Below are 27,661 nucleotides of genomic sequence, written 5' to 3' on the forward strand. Positions count from 1 at the left end.
AACCTGACCTAACCTCACTAACGCCACCTAACCTAACCTGACCTAACCTCATCAACGCAACCTAACCTCATTAACGCAACCTAACCTCACCTGACCTAACCTCACTAACGCAACCTAACCTAACCTGACCTAACCTCACTAACGCAACCTAACCTAACCTGACCTAACCTCACTAACGCAACCTAACCTAACCTCACCTAACCCTTCTGTCCATTCTGCAGCCTGTGCGAAAACAAGACCACTAAGGATGAACAAGCAACGCCTTCTATCTGGCCATGAGACCGAACTCCCGACCAGTGAAGAGTTACGGAAGATCAGCGAAGACCTGGTGAAGTACAGAAGTGGTGTGGTGCGAATCCTGCCCGACGGCTGGTTGTACCCGGCCATTGCCACACGATACCTGGACCGGCTTTACAACATGGAGGTACCCTAACACATTTTCCTTAGCCATTTATTTCCCACGTCACAGCTCAGTGTTATAAGGGTTGTCATACTCCAAGACACGAGGTGGAGATATGTGCTGCCTTGGAGATTCCGTAACGTATCTTCTTTAGCGATTTGTTTTCCATGATCCAGCTGCCCTTACACAACGATAATACTGATACGAATATTGATGAGGGGGATTATTACAGCTGAGAATAAAGTGAAGGACGATGAATAACTAATGACGATGATGGCAGTGCTAACAGTAATTATAAACTTTGCTGATGATAATGATGATGATAATGATGAGGATGATGATAGTGAAGTTTATATTATTAGTTATGACGATGACTATGATGACAGAGATGATGATGGTGGCGATGGTAATAAAGTTTATATTATTAATGATGATAATGATGATGATGATGAGAATAAAGTTTATATTATTAATGATGATGATGATGATGATGATGATGATGAGAATAAAGTTTATATTATTAATGATGATGATGATGATGATGATGATGACAAAGATGATGATGGTGGTGATGGTAATAAAGTTTATTTTATTAATGATGATAATGATGATGATGGTGACAAAGTTTATATTATTAATTATGATGATGATGATGATGATGACGGTAAAGCTTATATTATTAATAATGACGATGATGATAATGATGATGACGGTAAAGCTTATATTATTAATAATGATGATGATGATAATGATGATGACGGTAAAGCTTATATTATTAATAATGATGATGAAGAAGAAGAAGATGATGATGACGGTAAAGCTCATATTATTAATGATGATGATGATGATGATGATGACAGTAAAGTTTATGTTATTAATAAAGGTGATGATAATGATGACAGTAAACTTTATATTATTAATGATGATGATGATGATGACAGCAAAGTTTACATTATTAATAATGATGATGATGAAGAAGAAGATGATGATGACAGTAAAGCATATATTATTAATAATGATGATGATGACGACAGTAAAGTTTATATTATTAATAATGATGATGATGATGATGATGATGATGATGACAGTAAAGTTTATAATATTAATAATGATGATGATGATGATAATGATGATGACGACAGTTAAGTTTATAATATTAATAATGGTGATGATGATGATGATGATGATAATGATGATGACGACAGTAAAGTTTATAATATTAATAATAATGATGATGATGATGATGATGATAATGATAATGATGATGACAGTAAAGCTTATATTATTAATAATGATGATGACGATGATGATGACGACAGTAGAGTTTATATTATTAATAATGATGATGACGATGATGATGATGATGATGATAATGATGATAATGATGATGACAGTAAAGCTTATATTTTTAATAATGATAATGATGATGATGATGATGACGACAGTAAAGTTTATAATATTAATAATAATCATGATGATGATGATAATGATGATGACGACATAAAGCTTATATTATTAATAATGATGATGATAATGATGATGACAGTAAAGTTTATATTATTAATAATGATGATGATGATGATAATGATGATGACAGTAAAGTTTATATTATTAATAATGATGATGATGATGATAATGATGATGACAGTAAAGCTTATATTATTAATAATGATGATGATGATGATAACGATGATGACGACAGTAAAGTTTATATTTCAGGGCTGAGTGCAAGAAGGGCCAATGTCAAAAAATGAGGTTTTGAGGACAATGCATTTATAAGTTTGCAGACTTCACTAAAATTCAGCTAAGAAGAATAGACATAAAAGTAATGTTTTCGTTGTTGCTTAAGCCAAGTAGCAATCACATAGTGCCTTTCCAGTAACTAAAAGCTGCTTTACATTGTGAAAAAAAATAAATAAATATATGTAAAGAATATTTTCCTTTGACATAATTTTTTCTTATTCGATAATAATTTGCATATTTTTTAAATAAAATTATTGTTACATGTTTTCAACTGAATATTAAATTTACCTAAGTGTCATTTCCTTATCTTAGGTAATATTTCCATTGTTTATAAACAAAAATTTGAAAATTATATATATATTTTTTTTTTTCATAAAAATCATTCCTGATTTGAAACATTAGCCAGATCTCCAAAAATTTTAAGACAATCATTTTTCGGTGTATAAAGACTAATGAGAAATTACATTCTGGTGTCATCATCTAAATAATCATCATCTACACCATCTGCTGCCTGTCAGCTCCTGTAGAAATGTCTACTTCCAGCAGAAATCAGAGGAAGATCAATCAGGTCCTTCAGCTTTTTAGGCGCAAGTTTCCGTGGTCCGTCTTGTAGTTGTGTTATAGCATCCTCCCTAAGACTCTGGCGACATTGGCCTTTGTAGCACTGAAAGACCTTTATTTTACAAGCTCCCTGGTGCCCTTATCTCCATATGAGCAATTTTTGACATTGGCCCTTCTTGTACTCAGCCCTAGTATAATGATGATGATGATGATGATGATAATGATGATGATGATAATGATGATGATGACAGTAAAGTTTATATTATTATTGATGATGATGATGATGATGATGACAGTAAAGCTTAAATTATTAATGATGAAGATAATGATGATAATGATGATGATGACAGTAAAGTTTATATTATTATTGATGATGATGATGATGATGATGACAGTAAAGCTTATATTATTAATGATGAAGATAATGTTGATAATGATGATGATGACAGTAAAGCTTATATTATTATGATGAATGATGATGATGATTATGATGATGACATCATTATGATGATGATGATGATGATGATGACAGTAAAAACTATTATTATGATGAATGATGACATAATGATGATGATAATGATGATGATGACAGTAAAGTTTATATTATTATTGATGATGATGATGATGACAGTAAAACTTAAATTATTATTGATGATGATGATGATGATGATGACAGTAAAGCTTAAATTATTAATGATAATGATGATGGTGATAATGATGATAATGACAGTAAAGCTTAAATTATTAATGATAATGATGATGGTGATGATGCTTTTCCAGCTTCGGCCAGACGACGTGTTCGTCATTACGTTCCCCAAAAGCGGCACAACGTGGATGCAGGAAATTCTCTGGGTCATGTTAAGGAACCCGGATCTGGACCCCAATAACGAGGAGATGAAGGAGAAGCTGTGGGTCCGATCACTGGATGTTGGGTAATTATCTAGCGATGTGTGTGTGTGTGTGTGTGTGTGTGTGTGTGTGTGTGTGTGTGTGTGTGTGTGTGTGTGTGTGTGTGTGTGTGTGTGTGTATTCAGGCTATATCTTTCTCTGTATCGGTCTGATATGGAGCTGCTTGTGTGTGTGTGTGTGTGTGTGTGTGTGTGTGTGTGTGTGTGTGTGTGTGTGTGTGTGTGTGTATTCAGGCTATATCCTTCTCTGTATCGGTCTGATATGGAGCTGCTTGTGTGTGTGTGGGAACAAGCTTATGGGCTTCTGGCCTTTGGTTCCTTCTTCCTTACATAAAAAACAGTACATCATTCAGCCAGCACTTGGAACTGAGTCAAAGCCATTTTCACAAGGAGGTGAGTCATAGGAACCCTAGCGCTAATATATCTATAGAACTATCTGACTATAGTCAGATGCCTTAATCCCTGCACTTCACCATCAGGCTGTCCTTCCTCTAACCTACACCTTTGCAATTCCAGTTTAGATATGATCTTCGACAAGTACGAACAAGCCGTTAAGGACATGAAGTCGGTCGCTGAGAAATTCAGCAGAGTCTGTCCTGGGAGGACAAAGGAGGACGGTATGGCCATTCAGATAGTGGAGAGTCAGCCCTCGCCAAGAGTGATTAAATCCCACTTCCCTCTGGAGCTGCACAACAAGGACCTGCTCCAGAAATGCAAGGTTGGGGAGAGAGAGAGAGAGAGAGAGAGAGAGAGAGAGAGAGAGAGATGCAAATAAGTGAAAGGGTCTCACTGTTAGCCATTGATATTCTTCACATTACACCTCTCTGTCATCTAATGACGCTAATTGTGTGGAACCATAAACAATACAGATAACGTACAAGGGAACGTGAAGGTATAATATGCAAAATAAGTCGCCAAGGGAGAGGTGTTACGAGGAGCACACAGAGAGTAAACACACCTGCACCCTTCAGTCCTAAATTATGACCGTGCCTTGTGACCCTGACCGATGCCTGATTACTCTGGAAAACTGATTTTTATCCCTAACCCTCAACCTTCTCGCCAAGTCGTATCTAACCTGTCTGCATTGACCTTCCCCTTTGTTCTTTCCCTATGACCTGTTGTCTCAAAATCGAATAATTTCATTCTTGGCTGACCCTTAATCCTTCCACCAAATTCGGCCGAAATTGAATAAAATGTTTGAGTAATAGAGCCGGATTAAGTTAGGTCAGGTTAGGTTAAGATATATAATTTTATTCTGTGACTAATTTTTTTGTTCTTAAAATATCTATTTACCTATATACCTAGGCTGCTTCCCCTACGGAAAGGGAGGTAGCCGAGACAGGACGACACACTCCCCACTTACTCATCCATTCAAACACATTCATTCGCATCTTAGCCCCAAAGGAGAGAAGGGACAGATCTTCACCGCACCACACCGCACAAGGGTCAACTGCGCAGTGTAATCAGTGACATCCGCAGCAGGGCCCGACAGCTGAACTGGTTTACCCCTGCCACATCATCCCCTTACCTGCACCTGACCTGACTAACTGATAAGACCAAATGCAGGAGAATATCCTCTCAGGGCTGCGTCATCATTTATTCATTCACAGTTTCTCTCCATTTATTTCTGTCATGCACAGCCACTCTTCCTTTCTCAACAGACATCCCTCTCACATCCAGGCTCTCTTCACAATGTCCATCCATCCTATTCGTGGTCTTCTTCTCAACCTTACACCTCTCACATCAGATCTAGTTATCTTTTTCACCAAACGCTCATTATCCATTCTCTCCATATGCCCAAACCATTGCAACATCCTCTGCTCAACTCTACCAGCCATCTCCCGAACAACTCCAGTTCTCCTTCGCAGTTCATCATTTCGCACTCAATCCATACGTGTCACTCCACACATACTCCTCAGACACCTCATCTCCAATACATTCAAACCTTTCCTCTCTGCTACACCCATATTCCATGTTTCAGCCCCATATAATGCAGTCAGTACCACAACACCCTCATACTGCCTTCTCTTTACATCCATTTTAAGCGAACGACATCTAAACAACTTTTTCATTCCTCTCAGCACCTTTCCTCCTTCATTCATTCTAATCTTCACTTCTGCATCTATTCTTCCATCCACAGCAACATGTGACCCTAGATATTTAAAACACTCTACTTCCTCAAGCAACTCACCATTCAAAACTATATTCATCCCCCTACCATCTACCAACCTCGTACACTTTATCACTTTACTCTTATTCTCATTTACTTTCAATTTCCTCCTTTCACACACCCTTCCAAACTCCTCTATCAACTGTCTCAATCCCTCCTCTGAATCAGCCACCAGTGCAGTATCATCTGCAAACAGCAGCTGCTTCAGATTCCACTCTCCACCATCAACATTCACCAGACTCAGACCTCCACCTAAAACTCTTGCATTCACCTCCCTTACAGCACCATCCATATAAATATTAAACAACCAAGGCGACATCACACATCCCTGCCGCAGCCCCACTCTCACAGGAAACCAATCACTCACTGCATTTCCCACTCTTACACACGCTCTACTATTTACATATAAACTCTTCACCCCTTTTAGTAAGCTACCATCAAGTCCATACAATCTTAAAACAGTCCACAAAGCCTCCCTATCAGTTTTATCATACGCTTTCTCTAAATCCATGAACTCCCAAAACACATCCTTGCCTTTTGCTAAATACTTCTCACACAGTTGTCTCACAGCAAACACCTGATCCACGCATCCTCTCCCTCTCCTAAAGCCACATTGCTCATCACCAATCACTCCCTCTGTACCCTCTCTAACTCTCATAATTAACACTCTACCATACACCTTACCTACAACACTCAAGAGACTTATACCCCTAAAGCTAGTACATTGATATGTATCACCTTTGCCTTTATACAACGGGACCACACAAGTACTTGCCCAGTCAACTGGCACCATACCTTTCACAAAGCACACATTCAACAATCTTACTAACCAGTCAACAATAGTCACTCCACCACCCTTCAGGCATTCAACATCACACCCATCCATACCTGCAGCTTTCCCTGTTTTCATCTCCTTTACTGCCTTCTCCACTTCCTACTTCGTGATCAAAGAATCATTCAACTCTCCCAACACATTTATTCCTTGCACCCTTCCATCCGCCACAATCTCAGCCTCCCTTTCCTCCTCTACATTTAACAGTCTTTCAAAATACTCCGCCCACCTCTTCCTTACAGCATCCATCTCAATTAACATCCTTCCATCCTCTGCTTTAACTCCTTTTTCCTTCTTTGACTCTCCCTTTCACACCCTTTTCACCTCCTTCCAGAACGTTTTCTTATTCTATTGAAAATTCTCAGTCAGCCGCCTATCCCACCTCTCATCTGCTGCGACTTTAGCATCACGCAAGGCCCTTCTCGCCCTATTCCTCTTTTCCCTATACCTCTCATATGAAACCTCATCCTTCCTCTGCAGCCACACTTCATATGCACGTCTCTTCTCAGCCACAGCCATACTTACTTCCTCGCACCACCATTCACTTCCTTTTCTTACACAACCACCCGCAAGTCTCACACCACACACCTCTTCTGCATGCCTCATCACAGCACTCTTAAACAACTGCCATTCCTCCTCCACACTGCCATTTTCCTGATCTTTGACTGCGTTCCACTCATCTTTCAACTTCTTCTGATACTCCATCATTTTCCCTCTTTTATCCAGCTCACTCACTTTCAAAACCTCCCTGCCACACCTAACCCTCCTAGCTCTCACCCATCTCTTACCTACTCTCAACTTTCCCTCCACCAGGTAGTGGTCAGACATACCTCCACCCTCCCCTCTCAGAACTCTCACATCCAACAATCTTCCTATTATATTCCTGGACACAACTACATAGTCCATCAAAGCTCTATCAACAACCCTTCCACCCCTCTGTCTCACCCATGTATACTTATAAATATCTTTCTTCTCAAACAGCGTATTTCCAATCACCATCTCTCGCTCAACACACATCGCTATCATTTGTTCCCCATTTTCATTTCTTCCAGGCACACCATGCATACCAACTACGCCTTCAACTGCTACATTTCCCACTCTAGCATTCAGATCTCCCATCATTACCACATTCACATTCGCTCTAAAACTCTGCAGACACTCATCAACATCATTCCAGAAAGACTCCCTCTCTTCTTCATCCCTTTCACTACCAGGCCCATATGCACTCACAAACACCCACAACTCACGTTCAAATTTCGCTTTCACCCATATCAGTCTCGATGACACCTCCTTCCATTCAATCACACACTGCTGTACTTCCGGACTCAATAACAAGGCCACACCTTCTCTTGCCCTTCCTCTATCAACACCTGGCAATCTTCCATTCACACTTCCAAACATAGACTCACCCTTCCCTTTCATCTTCGTTTCACTCAAAGCGAACACATCCATTTATACCAGTCTCTTAGTCCTTCCAACAACATTAGCTTTATCGGAGTGAAGCTTATAACTTGACCTTGCTCTTTATCCTTGTTCTATAAAGCAACAGGTCAGCATCACTGCTTATCCTCAACCATTGCACTAAATCACGTTCACATCAATTAAGAACTGTTAGAATTATACTGTTTACACACACACACACACACACACACACACACACACACACACACACACACACACACACACACACACACACACACACACACACACACACACGCACACACACACACACACACACACACACACATCGAGCAGTAAAATACACTCAATCGTAAGGGTGTAATGAAACAATGATGATAACAGTGATGATGATGATGAAACCAACAACAACAACAACAACAACAACAACAACAACAACAACAACAACAACAACGACAACAACAACGACGACAACAACAACAATAATAATAATAAAAAAATAATAATAATAATAACTAGAGCATTGGAAAATTGTTCAAGGACAATTTTGATAAAGAAAAACTTCCCTCAGACATTGTCTACAAGAAGCCGACCTTTAATGGGATCTTGAGGTCAAGGTGCATATCACCTTAGGTCATCAAGATCTATAAGTCCACCAAGTTTGGTGGTTGTAGCTTTATTCTTTCATGTAAAATCAGGTAATTTCTCTGTCCTCCGGGCTAGTCAAATTTTTGGACCATAGGCGATCTGCAGAATAATGATCCGATGGACTATATTAAGCACTGCGTTCTGGCCGTGTCAAATGTATAAGCCATAAAACATTTCAGCCCCTTTAACTTAAGTGGTTCTTGAGTTTTAGGTTCACTTTTTTTTTCCCCTGATCCTATCAGGGTTCTGCTGGAAGGATCAGGATGATAGTTGATCAGATAAAGCGGCCAACCAGTACTATAATATCTATCTATCTATCTATATACCTAGGCTGCTTCCCCCTAGGAAAGGGAGGTAGCCGAGACAGGACGACACACTCCCCATTTACTCATCCATTCAAACACATTCATTCGCATCTTAGCCCCAAAGGGGAGAACGGACAGATCCTAACTGCACCACACCGCACAAGGGTCAACTGCGCAATGCAATCAGTGACATCCGCAGCAGGGCCCGACAGCACAACTGGTTTACCCCTGCCACATCATAACAGACCCATCCCCTTACCCGCACCTGACCTGACTAGCTGATCAGACCAAATGCGGGAGAATATCCCCTCAGGGCTGCGTCATCACTTATTCATTCACAATTTCTCTCCATTTATTTCTGTCACGCACAGCCACTCTTCCTTGCTCAACAGACATCCATCTCGCATCCAGTGCTCTCTTCACACTGTCCATCCATCCTATTCGTGGTCTTCCTCTCAGCCTTACACCTCTCACATCAGATCTAGTTATCTTTTTCACCAATCGCTCATTATCCATTCTCTCCATATGCCCAAACCATCGCAACTCCCTCTGCCCAGCTCTACCAGCTATCTCCCGAACAACTCCAGTTCTCCTTTGCACTTCATCATTTCGCACCCGATCCATACGCGTCACTCCACACATACTCCTCAGACACCTCATCTCCATTACATTCAAACTTTTCCTCTCTGCTACACCCATATTCCATGTTTCAGCCCCATATAACGCAGTCGGTACCACAACACCCTCATACAGCCTTCTCTTTACATCCATTCTAAGTGAACGACATTTAAACACTTTTTTCATTCCTCCTAGCACCTTTCCTACTTCATTTATTCTAAACTTCACTTCTGCATCTATTCTTCCATCCACAGCAACATGTGACCCTAGATATTTAAAACAATCTACCTCCTCAAGCAACTCATCATTCAAAACTATGTTCATCCCCCTACCATCTATCAACCTCGTACACTTCATCACTTTACTCTTAATCTCATTTACTTTCAACTTCCTCCTTTCACACACCCTTCCAAACTCCTCTACCAACTGTCTCAATCTCCCCTCTGAATCAGCCACCAGTGTGGTATCATCTGCAAACAGCAGCTGCTTCAGATTCCACTCTCCACCATCAACATTCACCAGACTCAGACCTCCACCTAAAACTCTTGCATTCACCTCCCTTACAACACCATCCATGTAAATATTGAACAACCAAGGCGACATCACTTATCCCTGTCGCAGCCCCACTCTCACGGGAAACCAATCACTCACAGCATTTCCCACTCTTACACACGCTCTACTATTTACATAAAAACTTTTCACCCCTTTTAGTAACCTACCATCAAGTCCATACAATCTTAAAACAGTCCACAAAACCTCCCTATCAATTTTATCATATGCTTTCTCTAAATCCATAAATGCCCAAAACACATCCTTGCCTTTCGCTAAATACTTTTCACACACTTGTCTCACAACAAACACTTGATCAACGCATCCCCTCCCTCTTTTAAAGCCACACTGCTCATCACCAATCACTCCCTCTGTACCCTCTCTAACTCTCATAATTAACACTCTACCATACACCTTACCTACAACACTCAACAGACTTATACCCGTAAAGCTAGTACATTCATACTTATCACCCTTGCCTTTATACAACGGGACCACACAAGCACTTGCCCAGTCAATTGGCACCATACCTTTCTCAAAGCACACATTCAACAATCTTACTAACCAGTCAACAATAGTCACTCCACCACCCTTCAGGCATTCAACAGCACACCCATCCATACCTGCAGCTTTCCCTGTTTTCATCTCCTTTACTGCCTTCTCCACTTCCTCCTTCGTGATTAAAGAATCATTCAACTCTCCCAACACATTTATTCCTTGCACCCTTCCATCCGCAACAATCTCAGCCACCCTTTCCTCCTCTACATTTAACAATCTTTCAAAATACTCTGCCCATCTCTTCCTTACTGCATCCATCTCAATTGACATCCTTCCATCCTCTGCTTTTACTCGTTCTTCCTTCCCAGACTCTTCCTTTCGCACCCTTTTCACCTCCTTCCAAAACATTTTCTTATTCTGTTGAAAATTCTCAGTCAGCCGCCTACCCCACCTCTCATCTGCTGCTACTTTAGCATCACGCACAGCCCTTCTCGCTCTATTCCTCTTTTCCTTATGCCTTTCATATGACATCTCATCCTTCCTCTGCAGCCACACTTCATATGCACGTCTCTTCTCAGCCACAGCCATACTTACTTCCTCGCACCACCATTCACTTCCTTTTCTTACACCACCACCCACACGTCTCACACCACACACCTCTTCTGCATGCCCCACCACAGCACTCTTAAACAACTGCCATTCCTCCTCCACGCTGCCATTTTCCCGATCTTTCACTGCGTTCCACTCAGCTTTCAATTTCTCCTGATACTCTATCATTTTCTCTCTTTTATCCAACTCACTCACTTTCAAAACCTCCCTGCCACACCTAACCCTCCTAGCTCTCACCCATCTCTTACCTACTCTTAACTTTCCCTCCACCATGTAGTGGTCAGACATACCTCCACCCTCCCCTCTCAGAACTCTCACATCCAACAATCTTCCTATTACATTCCTAGACACAACCACATAGTCCATCAAAGCTCTATCAACAACCCTTCCACCCTCCTGTCTCACCCATGTATACTTATAAATATCTTTCTTCTCAAACAGCGTATTCCCAATCACCATCTCTCGCTCAACACACATCGCTATCATTTGTTCCCCATTTTCATTTCTTCCAGGCACACCATGCATACCAACTACGCCTTCAACTGCTACATTTCCCACTCTAGCATTCAGATCTCCCATCATTACCACATTCACATTCGCTCCAAAACTCTGCAGACACCCATCAACATCATTCCAGAAAGACTCCCTCTCTTCTTCATCCCTTTCACTACCAGGCCCATATGCACTGACAAACATCCACAACTCACGTTCAAATTTCGCTTTCATCCACATCAGTCTCGATGACACCTCCTTCCATTCAATCACACATTGCTGTACTTCCGGACTCACTAACAAGGCCACACCTTCTCTTGCCCTTCCTCTATCAACACCTGACAATCTTCCATTCACACTTCCAAACATAGATTCCTCCTTCCCTTTCATCTTCGTTTCACTCAAAGCTAACACATCCAACTTTCTTCTCACAAACATTCTCCCAATCTCCTCCCTTTTAGCCTCAATCGTACTACATCCACGCACATTCATAGACCCAATCTTCAGGCTACGGGGATAACTCAATCCCCCATCCCTTTCTCTGGCCTGTCTCTTTTTAGGAACTAAAAAACAGAGGAGGGGGTCCCTAGTCCCCTCACCCCGCCCCTTTTAGTCGCCTTTTACGACACGCAGGGAATACGGTGGCAGTATTCTTCCTAACACAACCTGGCCACAGAGTAGTAGTACCACCCCATAGTGTGGCCAGGTTGTGTCCCCCCCGCCACAGGGGGGGTACTATAATATGGTACAAAATAAAGGCTGTAATTCTAACGGTATGCGAATGACAGCGACTTAGATCTTCCCTTGAATAATAATAATATTGACAAAAACAAGAAAACTTCCCACAGGGATGTGGAAAGTTTTTAATAATAACAATGGCTTGGAGAAAAAGGAGGGGAAGAGAAGGACGAAGACGATGATGATGATGATGATGATGATGACGATGATGATGAATTGATGATAATTATGATGATTGAGGATGAAGATGGATTGACGATGGTAATGATGTTACAGGTAGTCTACGTGGCCAGGAACCCCAAGGACATGGTGGTATCCTTGTACCACTTCTTACGTGTGGTCAAGAGTGGAAGATATCAAGGATCACTCGAGAAGTTTGCCAGGAGAGTGATGAGAAGAGAAAGTAAGTAGAGAATACAGTACAGAGGTTATAGTATAGAGATTACAGTACAGAGATTACATTACAGTGATTTGTTATAGTACAGAGGTTATTGTACAAAAATACAGTACAGAGTACACAGACTGTAGTATAGAGACTATAGTACTCCTGAACTCCAGGTGACATGCTCTCTAACTTACCCTTGCTTCTATCAGGGTGACATGCTCTCTAACTTACCCTTGCTTCTGTCAGGGTGACATGCTCTCTAATTTACCTTAACTTCTATCAGGGTGACATGCTCTCTAATTCACCTTAGATTCTATCAGGGTGACATGCTCTCTAATTTACCCTTGCTTCTATCAGGGTGACATGCTCTCTAACTTACCCTTGCTTCTGTCAGGGTGACATGCTCTCTAATTTACCTTAACTTCTATCAGGGTGACATGCTCTCTAATTCACCTTAGATTCTATCAGGGTGACATGCTCTCTAATTTACCCTTGCTTCTGTCAGGGTGACATGCATCTATCTATCTACTGCCAGACTCCGTAATCCCATACGGGGTGACCACAATCAAATCGCCTCCACGTCGCCCTGTCCCCCGCCATTTCACTGCCCTGCTCCCAACTAACACCCCCCTCTCTCATATACCTCTCCACTCCATCCCTCCATCTCATCCTTGGCCTCCATCTCCCCCTCTCCTCCTCAACCTCACTAAAATACACTCTCCTCGTCAGTCTCTCACCCTCCATCTTCTCCACATGGCCAAACCACCTCAGCGTGTTCCTCATAACGCTTCCTATCACATCCACATCCACACCACAACTCTCCTTTATAACCTCATTCGTCAGCCTGTCTCTCCATGTGACTCCATAGGCTCCTCTTAAATAACTCATTTCCACTACTCTCACTCTTGACTTGTGTCCTTCCAACAACGTCCAAGCTTCACTTCCATACGTTAGAGTTGGTATCACAATACTGTCATGTAGTAACTTTTTCACTTCCATGCTCACTTCCCTGTTTCTTATCACTGCTTTCAAGGAACCAGCAACCTTTCTTCCTTGCTGTACCCTTTCAAGCACTTCACCCTCCAAAGCTCCATCCTTACTCATCACACTACCCAAGTACTTAAACGTACTCACATTTCCATTTCCTCCTCATCCAATCTCACTGTACATTCACTGACTTCACTTCTCTCGAAGACCATCACTTTACTCTTCCCTACATTCACCTTTAGATTCCGTTTCTTACACACTCTCCCAAACTCATCCACCAAGCCTTGCAACTCCCCTTCATCTTCACTTAACACAGTATCATCTGCAAACAACAGTACAGGGAGTTTCCAAACACTGCCCTCTCTCATTAGGGCCACTCCAACATCCACTGCCCTACCTTGTACCTCTTTTATAACCCCATTAGGGCTGCCATACGTCCGGATTTTCCTGGACCTGTCCGGCATTTAGGTGTCAAAATCTTCGTCCGGGAGGAATTTTAAAAATTCTCCAAAAGTCTGGGAGTTCAGCTTCAATCACTTTTTTTTTTTTTTTCAAAGAACTTAATACCATTACACTCTTATGACAAGAGAGAGAGAGAGAGAGAGAGAGAGAGAGAGAGAGAGAGGCCTTCGTTGTTTTCGTCAGCTGTTAAGTGTTGCCAACTTGGCTGGTGTAGAGCCAGCAGCTGCTACAATGTCCCGCCTTTTCCTGTTGTTCAGTCACGAGCTTTTTTTTTTTCTTTTTTTTTTTTTTTCCACGGTGCTGATATAGCCATAAAATACATGGTACACACACACAACTATTGGCTTAGTGTTTCATTTATACACTGTAGCATTTGTTATTCTTATGATCTTATCTTACATTAAAGGCGCTTTAGTATTTTTCGGTCATAATCTAGCCAATTCTGTACTTCGCCTGTTTTTCATTATATTGTAAAACGATTAAAGATTGTGATACAGTACAGCAGTACTGGTGTGTGTGTGTGTGTGTGTGTGTGTGTGTGTGTGTGTGTGTATATACATATATATTATATTATATTATATCCAGATTTCATAACGTCAAAGGCCCAAAGTGTGTGTTGGGGGGGGGGGAGCATGGATTTCAGCGGAGGCGTCCGGTATTTTGACATTTCAGATATGGCAACCCTAAACCACATCCATGTACAGATTAAACAACCATGGAGACATGACACATCCCTGTTTCAACCCAACCTTCAATTAGAAAAATTCACTCAGTTCACTACCCACGCGCACTACTGCCTTCGCACCCTCACACGTACTCTTCACGGCCTTCATCAACTTCCCATCTACTCCATATATTCTTAATACTTTTCAGCCCTTGTCTATCCCTACCCTGACATATGCTTTCTCCAAATCCATGAAAGCCGCATACAATTTCTTTCCCTTCTCTTGAAACTTTTCCACTAAAGATCTAAGAATGAATATCTGATCTACACAACCTCTGCCCTTTCTAAAACCTCCCTGTTCTTCTCCAACTAATTCCTCTGTTATTTCCCTTACTCTGTCGATAAGTATCCTACCATATACTTTTCCTATTACACTAAGAAGACAAATGTACCTATGATTACCACACACTTCCTTTTCCCCTTTCCCCTCGTACAGTCGGCCTAAGAAGTGACGGAAGAGTATACAGAAATTTTCGGTCATCGATAATGTAAGCTACATGTTCGTCCTTAATATCTTTACAAGGTGATACCTATTCTGTAAAACTGTTAAAGAAAACAACAAATAAATGAAAATGTACCGGTATATTTCAAAACTATAGTAAGCAGTTCGTTTATTACGATAATAGAAAATCCTAAACGGAACTAATTGAATTTTCAGAAGTATCGCTCAGGGACAGTCAGGTAATTTACGGAGTTCATATCTACTATGGTAAAACGCAGTAATTTTTTAGTAGCGTAATACTAAAAAGAAGAGCAGTTTAATAATTAAAATCAGTCATTATTATTTATATAATAATTTCCGTTACAACACTAAGGAATAATTTAGACATTTATTTCCTTTTTTTTTGTCTTCATGGACGACGACAGAAAGCGGGAATGCGGCGTAAGTTAGTAAGCTATTTTAAATGGTTCGATCAATATGCACGGAAGGAAACAGCTTTTACTCACAGACATGCAGTTATTACACTGCATCTGGCCAGTTTTTCATTAAGAAAATTATCTTGATTTTTTAAGATAAACCAGAGGACTATCAATGAATAAAAAATAAGGAAAACCTCGAAAATATGCCGCGAGTCGGAGCTCCTTGGAGAAAAACAAACTTGTCATAGCCTAGTATCCTCAGTGTCTAAACGTTTTGCAGGAGAAAGAAAATGCAGATGTTCATAAACAAATAACTGAGTTCAAAACTTTCTCATCAGCGTTTTCAGTTTAGCTGGACACAGAAGTTTATTTTAAAAGGATATTAGAGATTGAGCAAAAAGTATGTGTTTTTCCATTGCAAGAGTGTAAACTCATGCTTTGGTCCTTTTTACTGCCTAGTGTACGAGAAAAAGGTAAAATCTCTTTTCTTCTTCCAGTCTGAAATAATTTTGCATGAATTAGGAACAAAGTCGCAAATTATCAGAAGCGAGGGGAAGACAAGGAAAAAAAAGGCAGAATGGTCTTGCTGCTACCGCTGCGGTCGAGTATCATCTATCTATCTATCTATATGCCTAGGCTGCTTCCCCCAAGGAAAGGGAGGTAGCCGAGACAGGACGACACACTCCCCATTTACTCATCCATTCAAACACATTCATTGGCATCTTAGCCCCAAAGGGGAGAACGGACAGATCCTCACCGCACCACACCACACAAGGGTCAACTGCGCAATGCAATCAGTGACATCCGCAGCAGGGCCCGACAGCAGAATTGGTTTACCCCTGCCACATCATAACAGACCCATCCCCTTACCCACACCTGACCTGACTAGCTGAACAGACCAAATGTGAGAGAATATCCCCTCAGGGCTGCATCATCACTTATTCATTCACAATTTCTCTCCATTTATTTCTGTCACGCACAGCCACTCTTCCTTGCTCAACAGACATCCCTCTCGCATCCAACACTCTCTTCACACTGTCCATCCATCCTATTCGTGGTCTTCCTCTCAACCTTACACCTCTCACATCAGATCTAGTTATCTTTTTCACAAATCGCTCATTATCCATTCTCTCCATATGCCCAAACCATCGCAACACCCTCTGCTCAACTCTACCAGCCATCTCCAGAACAACTCCAGTTCTCCTTCGCAGTTCATCATTTTGCACCCGATCCATACGCGTCACTCCACACATACTCCTCAGACACCTCATCTCCATAACATTCAAACTTTTCCTCTCTGCTATACCCATATTCCATGTTTCAGCCCCATATAACGCAGTCGGTACCACAACACCCTCATACAGCCTTCTCTTTACATCCATTCTAAGCGAACGACATTTAAACACTTTTTTCATTCCTCCCAGCAGCTTTCCTACTTCATTTATTCTAAACTTCACTTCTGCATCTGTTCTTCCATCCACAGCAACATGTGACCCTAGATATTTAAAACAATCTACCTCCTCAAGCAACTCACCATTCAAAACTATATTCATCCCCCTACCATCTATCAACCTTGTACACTTCATCACTTTACTCTTATTCTCATTTACTTTCAATTTCCTCCTTTCACACACCCTTCCAAACTCCTCTATCAACTGTCTCAATCTCTCCTCTGAATCAGTCACCAGTGCAGTATCATCTGCAAACAGCAGCTGCTTCAGATTCCACTCTCCACCATCAACATTTACCAGACTCAGACCTCCGCCTAAAACTCTTGCATTCACTTCCCTTACAACACCATCCATGTAAATATTAAACAACCAAGGCGACATCACACATCCCTGACGCAGCCCCACTCTCACAGGAAACCAATCACTCACAGCATTTCCCACTCTTACACATGCTCTACTATTTACATAAAAACTTTTCACCCCTTTTAGAAACCTACCATCAAGTCCATACAATCTTAAAACAGTCCACAAAACCTCCCTATCAATTCTATCATACGCTTTCTCTAAATCCATAAATATCCAAAACACATCCTTGCCTTTTGCTAAATACTTTTCACACACTTGTCTCACAGCAAACACCTGATCAAAGCATCCCCTCCCTCTCATAAAGCCACACTGCTCATCACCAATCACTCCCTCTGTACCCTCTCTAACTCTCATAATTAACACTCTACCATACACCTTCCCTACAACAGTCAACAGACTTATACCCCTAAAGCTAGTACATTCATACTTATCACCCTTGCCGTTATACAACGGGACCACACAAGCACTTGCCCAGTCAATTGGCACCATACCTTTCTCAAAGCACACATTCAACAATCTTACTAACCAGTCAACAATAGTCACTCCACCACCCTTCAGGCATTCAACAGCACACCCATCCATACCTGCAGCTTTCCCTGTTTTCATCTCCTTTACTGCCTTCTCCACTTCCTCCTTCGTGATCAAAGAATCATTTAACTCTCCCAACACATTTATTCCTTGCACCCTTCCATCCGCCACAATCTCAGCCACTCTTTCCTATTCTACATTTAACAATCTTTCAAAACACTCTGCCCATCTCTTCCTTACTGCATCCATTTCAATTAACATCCTTCCATCCTCTGATTTTACTCGTTCTTCCTTCCCAGACTCTCCCTTTCACACCCTTTTCACCTCCTTCCAAAACATTTTCTTATTCTGCTGAAAATTCTCTGTCAGCCACCTACCCCACCTCTCATCTGCTGCTACTTTAGCATCACGCACAGCCCTTCTCGCTCTGTTCCTCTTTTCCTTATACCTTTCATATGACATCTCATCCTTCCTCTGCAGACACACTTCATATGCACGTCTCTTCTCAGCCACAGCCATACTTCCTCACACCACCATTCACTTCCTTTTCTTACATCACCACCCACACGTCTCACACCACACACCTCTTCTGCATGCCCCACCACAGCACTCTTAAACAACTGCCATTCCTCCTCCACGCTGCCATTCTCCCGATCTTTCACTGCGTTCCACTCATCTTCCAATTTCTCCTGATACTCTACCTTTTTCTCTCTTTTATCCAACTCACTCACTTTCAAAACCTCCCTGCCACACCTAACCCTCCTAGCTCTCACCCATCTCTTACCTACTCTCAACTTTCCCTCCACCAGGTAGTGGTCAGACATACCTCCACCCTCCCCTCTCAGAACTCTCACATCCAACAATCTTCCTATTACATTCCTAGACACAACCACTTAGTCCATCAAAGCTCAATCAACAACCCTTCCACCCTCCTGTCTCACCCATGTATACATATAAATATCTTTCTTCTCAAACAGCATATTCCCAATCACCATCTCTCGCTCAACACACATCGCTATCATTTGTTCCCCATTTTCATTTCTTCCAGGCACACCATGCATACCAACTACGCCTTCAACTGCTACATTTCCCACTCTAGCATTCAGATCTCCCATCATTACCACATTCACATTCGCTCCAAAACTCTGCAGACACTCATCAACATCATTCCAGAAAGACTCCCTCTCTTCTTCATCCCTTTCACTACCAGGCCCATATGCACTCACAAACACCCACAACTCACGTTCAAATTTTGCTTTCACCCACATCAGTCTCGATGACACCTCCTTCCATTCAATCACACATTGCTGTACTTCCAGACTCACTAACAAGGCCACACCTTCTCTTGCCCTTCCTCTATCAACACCTGACAATCTTCCATTCACACTTCCAAACATAGATTCCTCCTTCCCTTTCATCTTCGTTTCACTCAAAGCTAACACATCCAACTTTCTTCTCACAAACATTCTCCCAATCTCCTCCCTTTTAGCCTCAATCGTACTACATCCACGCACATTCATAGACCCAATATTCAGGGTACGGGGATAACTCCATCCCCCATCCCTTTCTCTGGCCTGTCTCTTTTTAGGAACTAAAAAACAGAGGAGGGGGTCCCTAGTCCCCTCACCCTGCCCCTTTTAGTCGCCTTTTACGACACGCAGGGAATACGGTGGCAGTATTCTTCCTAACACAACCTGGCTGCAGAGTAGTAGTACCACCCCATAGTGCGGCCAGGTTGTGTCCCCCCCGCCACAACATTTCAAAATAAAGGTAGCGTATTGTAGTCACATGAGTTTTAACTGGTCTTCGAAGCTAGAGCATCTGTATTGAAATACTGAGAAGCAAATACACCAGGAACTGGGGTTATGCTGCGCGCCGCGCTCAGACGAATACATTACATATTCATTCAAATCGGGAAAAGTATCTGACGGTTAACTTCTAATATATCACTACCTCACGTAATTCGTTTTACATACTTCTCAGAGTGATATACATATTTTTTATATGACCTAATGGAGGCACAGAAGTTTGACCATGTATTCACAAAGTTTTCTATCTATCTATCTATCTATTGCCAGACGCCTCAATCCCGTTTGGGGTGGCCACAAACAAATCGCCTCCAAGTCGCCCTGTCCCCCGCCATTTCACTGCCCTGCTCCCAACTCACACACCTCTTTCTCATATATCTCTCCACCCCATCCCTCCATCTCATCCTCGGCCTCCCCCTCCCTCTCCCCCCCTCCACCTCACTCACATACACTCTCTTCGTCAGTCTTTCACCCTCCATCCTCTCCACATGGCCAAACCACCTCAGTGTGTTCCTCATAACGCTTCCTATCACATCCACATCCACACCACAACGCTCCTTTATATCCTCATTCGTCAGCCTGTCTCTCCGTATGACTCCACAGGCTCCTCTTAAATAACTCATTTCCACTGCTCTCACTCTTGACTTGTGTCCTTCCAACAACGTCCAAGCTTCACTTCCATACGTTAGAGTTGGTATCACAATACTGTCATGTAGTAACTTTTTCACTTCCATGCTCACTTCCCTGTTTCTTATCACTGCTTTCAAAGAACCAGCAACCTTTCTTCCCTGCTGTACCCTTTCAAGCACTTCACCCTCCAAACCTCCATCCTTACTCATCACACTACCCAAGTACTTAAACGTACTCACATTTTCCAATTCCTCACCATCCAACCTCGCTGTACTTTCACTGACTTCACCTCTCTCAAAGACCATCACCTTACTCTTCCCTACATTCACCTTTAGACTGCGTTTCTTACACACACTCCCAAACTCATCCACCAAGCCTTGCAGCTCCCCTTCGTCTTCACTCAACAACACAGTATCATCTGCAAACAACAGTACAGGGAGTTTCCAAACACTATCCTCTCTCACCAGGGCCACTCCAACATCCACTACACTACCTTGTACCTCTTTTATTACCCCATCCATGTACACATTGAACAACCATGGAGACATGACACATCCTTGTTTCAACCCAACTTTCAAAGAGAAAAATTCACTTAATTCACCATCCACATGCACTGCAGCCTTCGCACCATCGTACATACTCTTCACAACATTCAACAACTTCCCAGCTACTCCATAATTTATATTCTTAACACTTTCCACAATCCTTGTCTATCCACCCTGTCATATGCTTTCTCCAAATCCATTAAAACTGCATACAACTTCTTTCCCTTCTCTAGAAACTTTTTCACTAAAGATCTAGGAATGAATATCTGATCTACACAACCTCTTCCCTTCCTAAAGCCTCCCTGTTCTTCTCCAACTAATTTCTCTGTTCTTTCTCTAACTCTGTCAATAAGTATCCTACCATGTAGTTTTCCTATTATACTAAGAAGACAAATGCCCCTATGATTACCACACACTTCTTTTTCCCCTTTTCCTTTGTACAAGGGAATAATTATACATGACTTCCAATCCTCGGGGACTCTACCTTCCTCCCAGGCCAATCTGCACATCTTCCACATCCATTCTACTACTATCCCTCTCCATGCTTCAGCATTTCACCACACACTCCATCAATTCCTGGGACTTTCCCCGATTTAACTTTCTTCACTGCTTCCACAACTTCTATCCTACTGATTTCTTCCTGTCTTCTCACCTCCTTCCTTCTCCCAGCCATTCCCCAGCCACTTATGTTCGCATTACTTCCATCCTCTATGTTCAACAATTCCTTAAAGTGTTCTCTCCATCTGCTCACTTTTTCTCCCTTCTCCAATAGTAATCTACCATTTTTATCTTTCACTCCCCTGCTAACTTCACTTCCACCCTGTCTTACTCTTTTCACCTCTTTCCAGAACATTTTCTTACAGTCCCTCCACTTTACACTCAAATTCCTTCCAAATTCCTCGTCCACTCTCTTCTTACTCTCTCTTACTAATCTTTTCACCTCTCTCTTTCTTTCTACATATAACTCTCTCTTCCGCCTGTCAACTTCTTCCACGCCCCTATTTCTCATCCATTCATTGTATGCTTTCTTCTTTTGTGCCACAACCTGTCTCACCTCTTCAGACCACCATGCTGTTCCTTGCACCCCCCTCTGTCTTCTCTTCCTTCCACACACCACATCGCATGCTGCACATATTTCTTCTGTAAATATCCTACACACACCTTCCACGTCTCCCCTCTGCTCCAATTCATATTTGCCCAATCGTTTCTTCACTTCTCTCTTACACTCTGCCTTTTTCTCATCCTCTTGTAACCTTTCCACTCTCCTTGCAACTACTTCTTCCTATCGTCTTTCCCTTCTTCTATTCCTCCATCTTACTTGAATCCTAATTCTGGCCACCACCAAGTAGTGGTCAGAAAGCCCACTAACCCAACCTCTATAAGCTCTTGCATCCATTACACATCTTCGCATCCTTTCATCCACACATACAGTATCAATCATTGCCTTCCTTTCATTCAGTTCACCACCCACCCTTCTCATCACTCGCCATGTATACCTGTGGATCATTTTATGCCAGAAGAGGGTACTGGCTATCACCAACCCCCTCCCAGCACAAATGTCCACTAACGCACTCCCATTCTCATCTATCTCAGCAGGCACACCCCACTCACCAACTATTCCATCCACCTTCACATTCCCAACTTTACCATTCATATCACCGATCAAAAACACTCTCTTATTCCTTCCAAACTTTTCCATGCACACTTCTACATTTGTCCAGAACTCTTCTCTCACTCCTTTAGCACGATCTTGCGTTGGCGCATACACACACACAATCGCCCACATTTGTATTCCAACTTTCAACTTTACGCACACAATCCTTGACCCAACTGATCCATACTGTCTTATGCTCTTCTTCCATCTTTTACGCACAACTATACATACTCCTTCCTTTGCCCTCTCATTCTCACCTACTCCTGCACATATACCCCATCCATACTCCCATTCTCTCACACTTTCTCCTCTCCATTTTGTTTCAGTTATTCCACATACATCCACTTTCGCACCTTCAAGCACCTGGACAATCTCTCTTTCACCTCATCATTCGCTCCTCTTACATTCCATGTACCCATTACCAAGTCCTTTGTCCGGTCCTGGGTCGTCATCGTTTGGTCAGTCCTTGTCCGAGGCTTCTTGTTTGTTTTTTAGTTAGTTGTTTTCCGGGGAGGGGCACTAACCCTCCGCCAACTCTTTTAGTTGCCTTTTACAACAAGCAGGGATACAAAGTTTTCATTGAACGTATATCAGTGCAGAGTGACTGAAGCAATCTGAAACTCTGCCATCACTTCTTGGGGCGCCTGTACAAGGGAATAATTATACCTGACTTCCAATCCCCCAGGAATCTACCTTCCTCCCAGGCCAATCTGCACATCTTCCACATCCATTCTACTACTATCTTTCCCCCATGCTTCAGCATTTCACCACACACTCCATCAATTCCTGGGGCTTTCCCCATTTTGACTTTCTTCATTGCTTCCACTACTTCCATCCTACTGATTTCTTCCTGTCTTCTCACCTACCTCCTTCACGCAGCCATTCCCCAGCCACTTACACTCGCACTACTTTCATTCTCTTTGTTCAACAATTCCTTAAAGTGTTCTCTCCATCTGCTCATTTTTTCTCCCTTCTCCACTAGTAATCTACCATTTTATCTTTCACTCATCTACAAACTTCATTGCCACCCTGTCTAACTCTCTTTACTTCTTTCCAGAACATTTTCTTACGGTCCCTCCACTTTACACTCAGATTCCTTCCAAATTCCTCATCCACTCTCTTCTTACTCTCTCTTACTAATCTTTTCACCTCTTTCTTCCTTTCTACATATAACTCTCTCTTCCGTCTGTCAACTTCTTCCACGCCCCTATTTCTCATCCATTCATTATATGCTTTCTTCTTTTGTGCCACAGCCTGTCTCTCCCCTTCATTCCACCATGCTGTTCCTTGCACCCCCCTTTTGTCTTCTCTTCACCCCACACACCACATCACATGCTGCACATATTTTGTGAAAATCTTGCACACACCTTCCACGTCCCCCATCTACTCCAAATCATATTTACCCAATCGTTCCTCCAGTTCCCTCTTTTATTCTGCCTTTTTCTCATCCTCTTGTAACCTTTCCACTCTCCTTCCATCTACTCCTTCTTCCCGTCCTTCCCTTCTTCTATTTCTCCATCTTAATTGGATCTTGAGTCTGGCCACCAGCAAGTAGTGGTCAGAAAGTCCACTCCCCCAACCTCTATAAGCTCTTGCATCCATTACACATTTTCGCATCCTTTCATCTACACATACATAATCAATCATTGCCTTCCTTTCATTCAGTTCACCAGCCACCCTTCTCATCACTCGCCACATATACCTGTGGATCATTTTGTGCCTGAAGAGGGTATTGGCTATCATCAACCCCCTCCCAGCACAAATGTCCACTAACGCACTGCCATTCTCATCTATCTCAGCAAGCACACCCCACTCACCAACTATTCCATCCACCTTCACATTCCCTACTTTACCATTCATATAACTAATCAAAAACACTCTCTCATTCCTTTCAAACTTTTCTATGCTCACTTCCACATTTGTCCAGAACTCTTCTCTCATTCTGCTTGCACGATCTTGCGTTGGCACATACATGCACACAATCGCCCACATTTGTCGTCCAACTTTCAATCTTACCCACACAATCCTTAAGCCAACTGATCCATACTCTCTTATGTTCTCATTCCATCTATTACTCACAACAATACACACTCCTTCTTTTGCCCTCTCATTCCCACCTACTCCTGCACAAATACCCCATCCATACTCCTATTCTTTCACACTCTCACCTCTCCATTTAGTTTCAGTTAATCCACATACATCCACTTTCGCACCCTCAAGCACCTGGACAATCACTCTCTCTTTCACTTCATCATTTGCGCCCCTTACATTCCACGTCGGCATCCGTATCATGTCCTTTGCTCGGTCCTTAGTCGTCGTCTTTTGAACAGTCCTGGTCCGAGGCTTCTTGTTCGTATTTTTAGTTAGTTGTTTTCCGGGGAGGTGCGCTAACCTTCCGCCAACCCACTTGCTGTCACGTAGGGAACACATGTCGGTTTGTTATAAGGTTACCACCCAGCGATGTAAATGCTTTCCTGGATGACAGGAAATCATATGGCTTGCTACTCGATGTAGAGCTACCCTAAAACAGAGTACCACTACACTAAGTGGGTGGATGATGGGCGTCCCCACCTACCAAGACGCCCCCACCTACCATGTTCTCCATTTTTTTCTTGCTTTTATCAGAGTTACATGCTCTCAAATTTACCCTTGCCTTTATCAGAGTTACATGCTCTCAAATTTACCCTTGCCTTTATCAGAGTTACATGCTCTCAAATTTACCCTTGCCTTTATCAGGGTGACGTGTTCTCTAATTTACCCTTGCCTTTATCAGGGCGACGTGTTCTCTAATTTACCCTTGCCTTTATCAGGGCGACGTGTTCTCTAATTTACCCTTGCTTCTATGGGACGACATTAGTTAACTTCAGAAAGGACTCGCATACTGAAGGGGGTTAATTTAGGATGCATTTAACTCGTCCTGTTCCAACAATGTCTCCTAACCTGATATAAAATCATAAGGTGATAGCAAGAAATACATTTTTAAAAGCGTTCCTTGGATGAATGGATTAGAAGAGGTGTTATCCATGGGGTTTGGGAGGTCTCCCCCCCTGCACCCCCTCAGACTCTCTGCCCCTACTAGCACCCCGTATAAAATTTCTATTTGATGTGCAACAATGTGCGATACTGTGCCGTATACTTTGTGGGAGTTTACAAAGAACCCAGTTATCATTATTTATAGAATAATAGGAATATGTGAAATTTGTAGTAGCCTGGGATCAGATTTTCAGACATAATTACGATAGATTTCTTGGTTACGAGGAAAATTATTGAACATAAGGAGGTTTATACAATGGTAAGTCTCTAGTTCTTCTTTCAAAATCAATTCTAAGTTAATTCTAAGTTACGACACGGAATCAACCGTAAGTATGCTCAAGAATCACAAGAATCACATCCCTGTTTCATTAGTTAGCTCAGTGATCAACTTACTATGGATGATAACTTTTCGTCAACTTTCAGGGGAGAGAATAAAGGTATTACATTTGAGTACTGTACTGTAATGATAAGTACATTATTCTGCACAGTCGCAAAGCGTAAATGTTCTATTTTTAAGTGGAGAAACACTGCAAATTATCCTCTTCATACATTTACATTGCCTTATCATTTTAATCTCAACTGATCAGCATTTCCTTTTAAGAGCTAATAATATGATCACATAAGATTATCAGCGAATTGTCGGAGACTCAGATTTTACTCTTTTGTGCTCTCAGTTCTCAGGTCTGTGTTCAGCCAAACGAGTACTTTCAATATAAACATTCACCTTAAGAGTACACAGAGCTTTTAGTACAGTAGTGGCGTACAGCTTAAATGGAGTCAACACAACTTGTAAACACTGAACACCACCCTCCTCAGAATAGAGCCTGGCCACCCTCTTTCATCCCTCCCCTCTTCCCCTCTCCCTCCCCCTCCCCCATCCCTCCCCTTGTGTGACGATCTCGGTACAGCCGTGAGCAAAAAGTTCGTCAAGAATCTTCTGTCTTGCCTTCCATATTTCTCCCTCCTCCCCAAACGACAGACAGTATCCCTTCTCTTCATACTAATTTATTACGTGCTTCATATTACAGTCGAGTCAAATACTTCATTTATCAGCTTCCACTGACACATCAAGCAAAACAGTGTCGGCGAACTCTTGGTCATGGCTGTATATCACGGGGGGGGGGGGATTGGAATTTTATTATCAAAGACGATATTTTCATGATATAAAAAAAAAAATACGATCATGATTTCACCAATGATGTACTTGTATTTGTTTCAAGTATGTGTGTATGTATGTATGTATGTGATGTGTTTGTCTGTATGTGTGGGTACGGATGTACGAGTATGTACCGGGTATGCATTCACTCATGTTCTGTCGTCGTGGAACTAGTGTTATATTGTCCGTATTAATTTATTGTATTTAAGTATGTGCGAGTATATGTTTATATGCATGTATGTATGTATGTATGTAGCCTTCGTTTGTTTGTATGTGTGTATTTATATATCTATTTATTAATTAACTGTCAACATCGTTTATTATCTGTCCTGGTGGTGGTAGTGCCATACTGTCCGTACTGGCCGCACGCGCTACAAGCCTGGCAACCCCAACCCCAACCTTTACTTCACCACCTACGAGGACATGAAGGACGACATCATGGGGCAGCTGCGGAACATCAACAAATTCCTCGGCAAAAACTTGACGGAGGAACAACTCAAGAAGGTGAGTAGGAGACACTCGTGTGGTTAGGAGGCTACCTCAACATCACTTCCTTACCGGTTTAGTCCTGATTCTACTCC

General features: G+C 42.0%; 1 pseudogene; it reads left to right on the forward strand.

The window, feature by feature from the left end:
- The first annotated feature begins 247 nt into the window (after positions 1-247).
- The window catches only part of LOC145411907 (sulfotransferase 1E1-like), a 29,477-nt pseudogene continuing 2,063 nt past the window's right edge, over positions 248-27,661 (forward strand).

This window comes from Coenobita brevimanus, chromosome 91 (genome assembly GCF_032717465.1).
Source record: "Coenobita brevimanus isolate Jiangsu-jjx chromosome 91, ASM3271746v2, whole genome shotgun sequence".
NCBI classification, from domain to species: domain Eukaryota; kingdom Metazoa; phylum Arthropoda; class Malacostraca; order Decapoda; family Coenobitidae; genus Coenobita; species Coenobita brevimanus.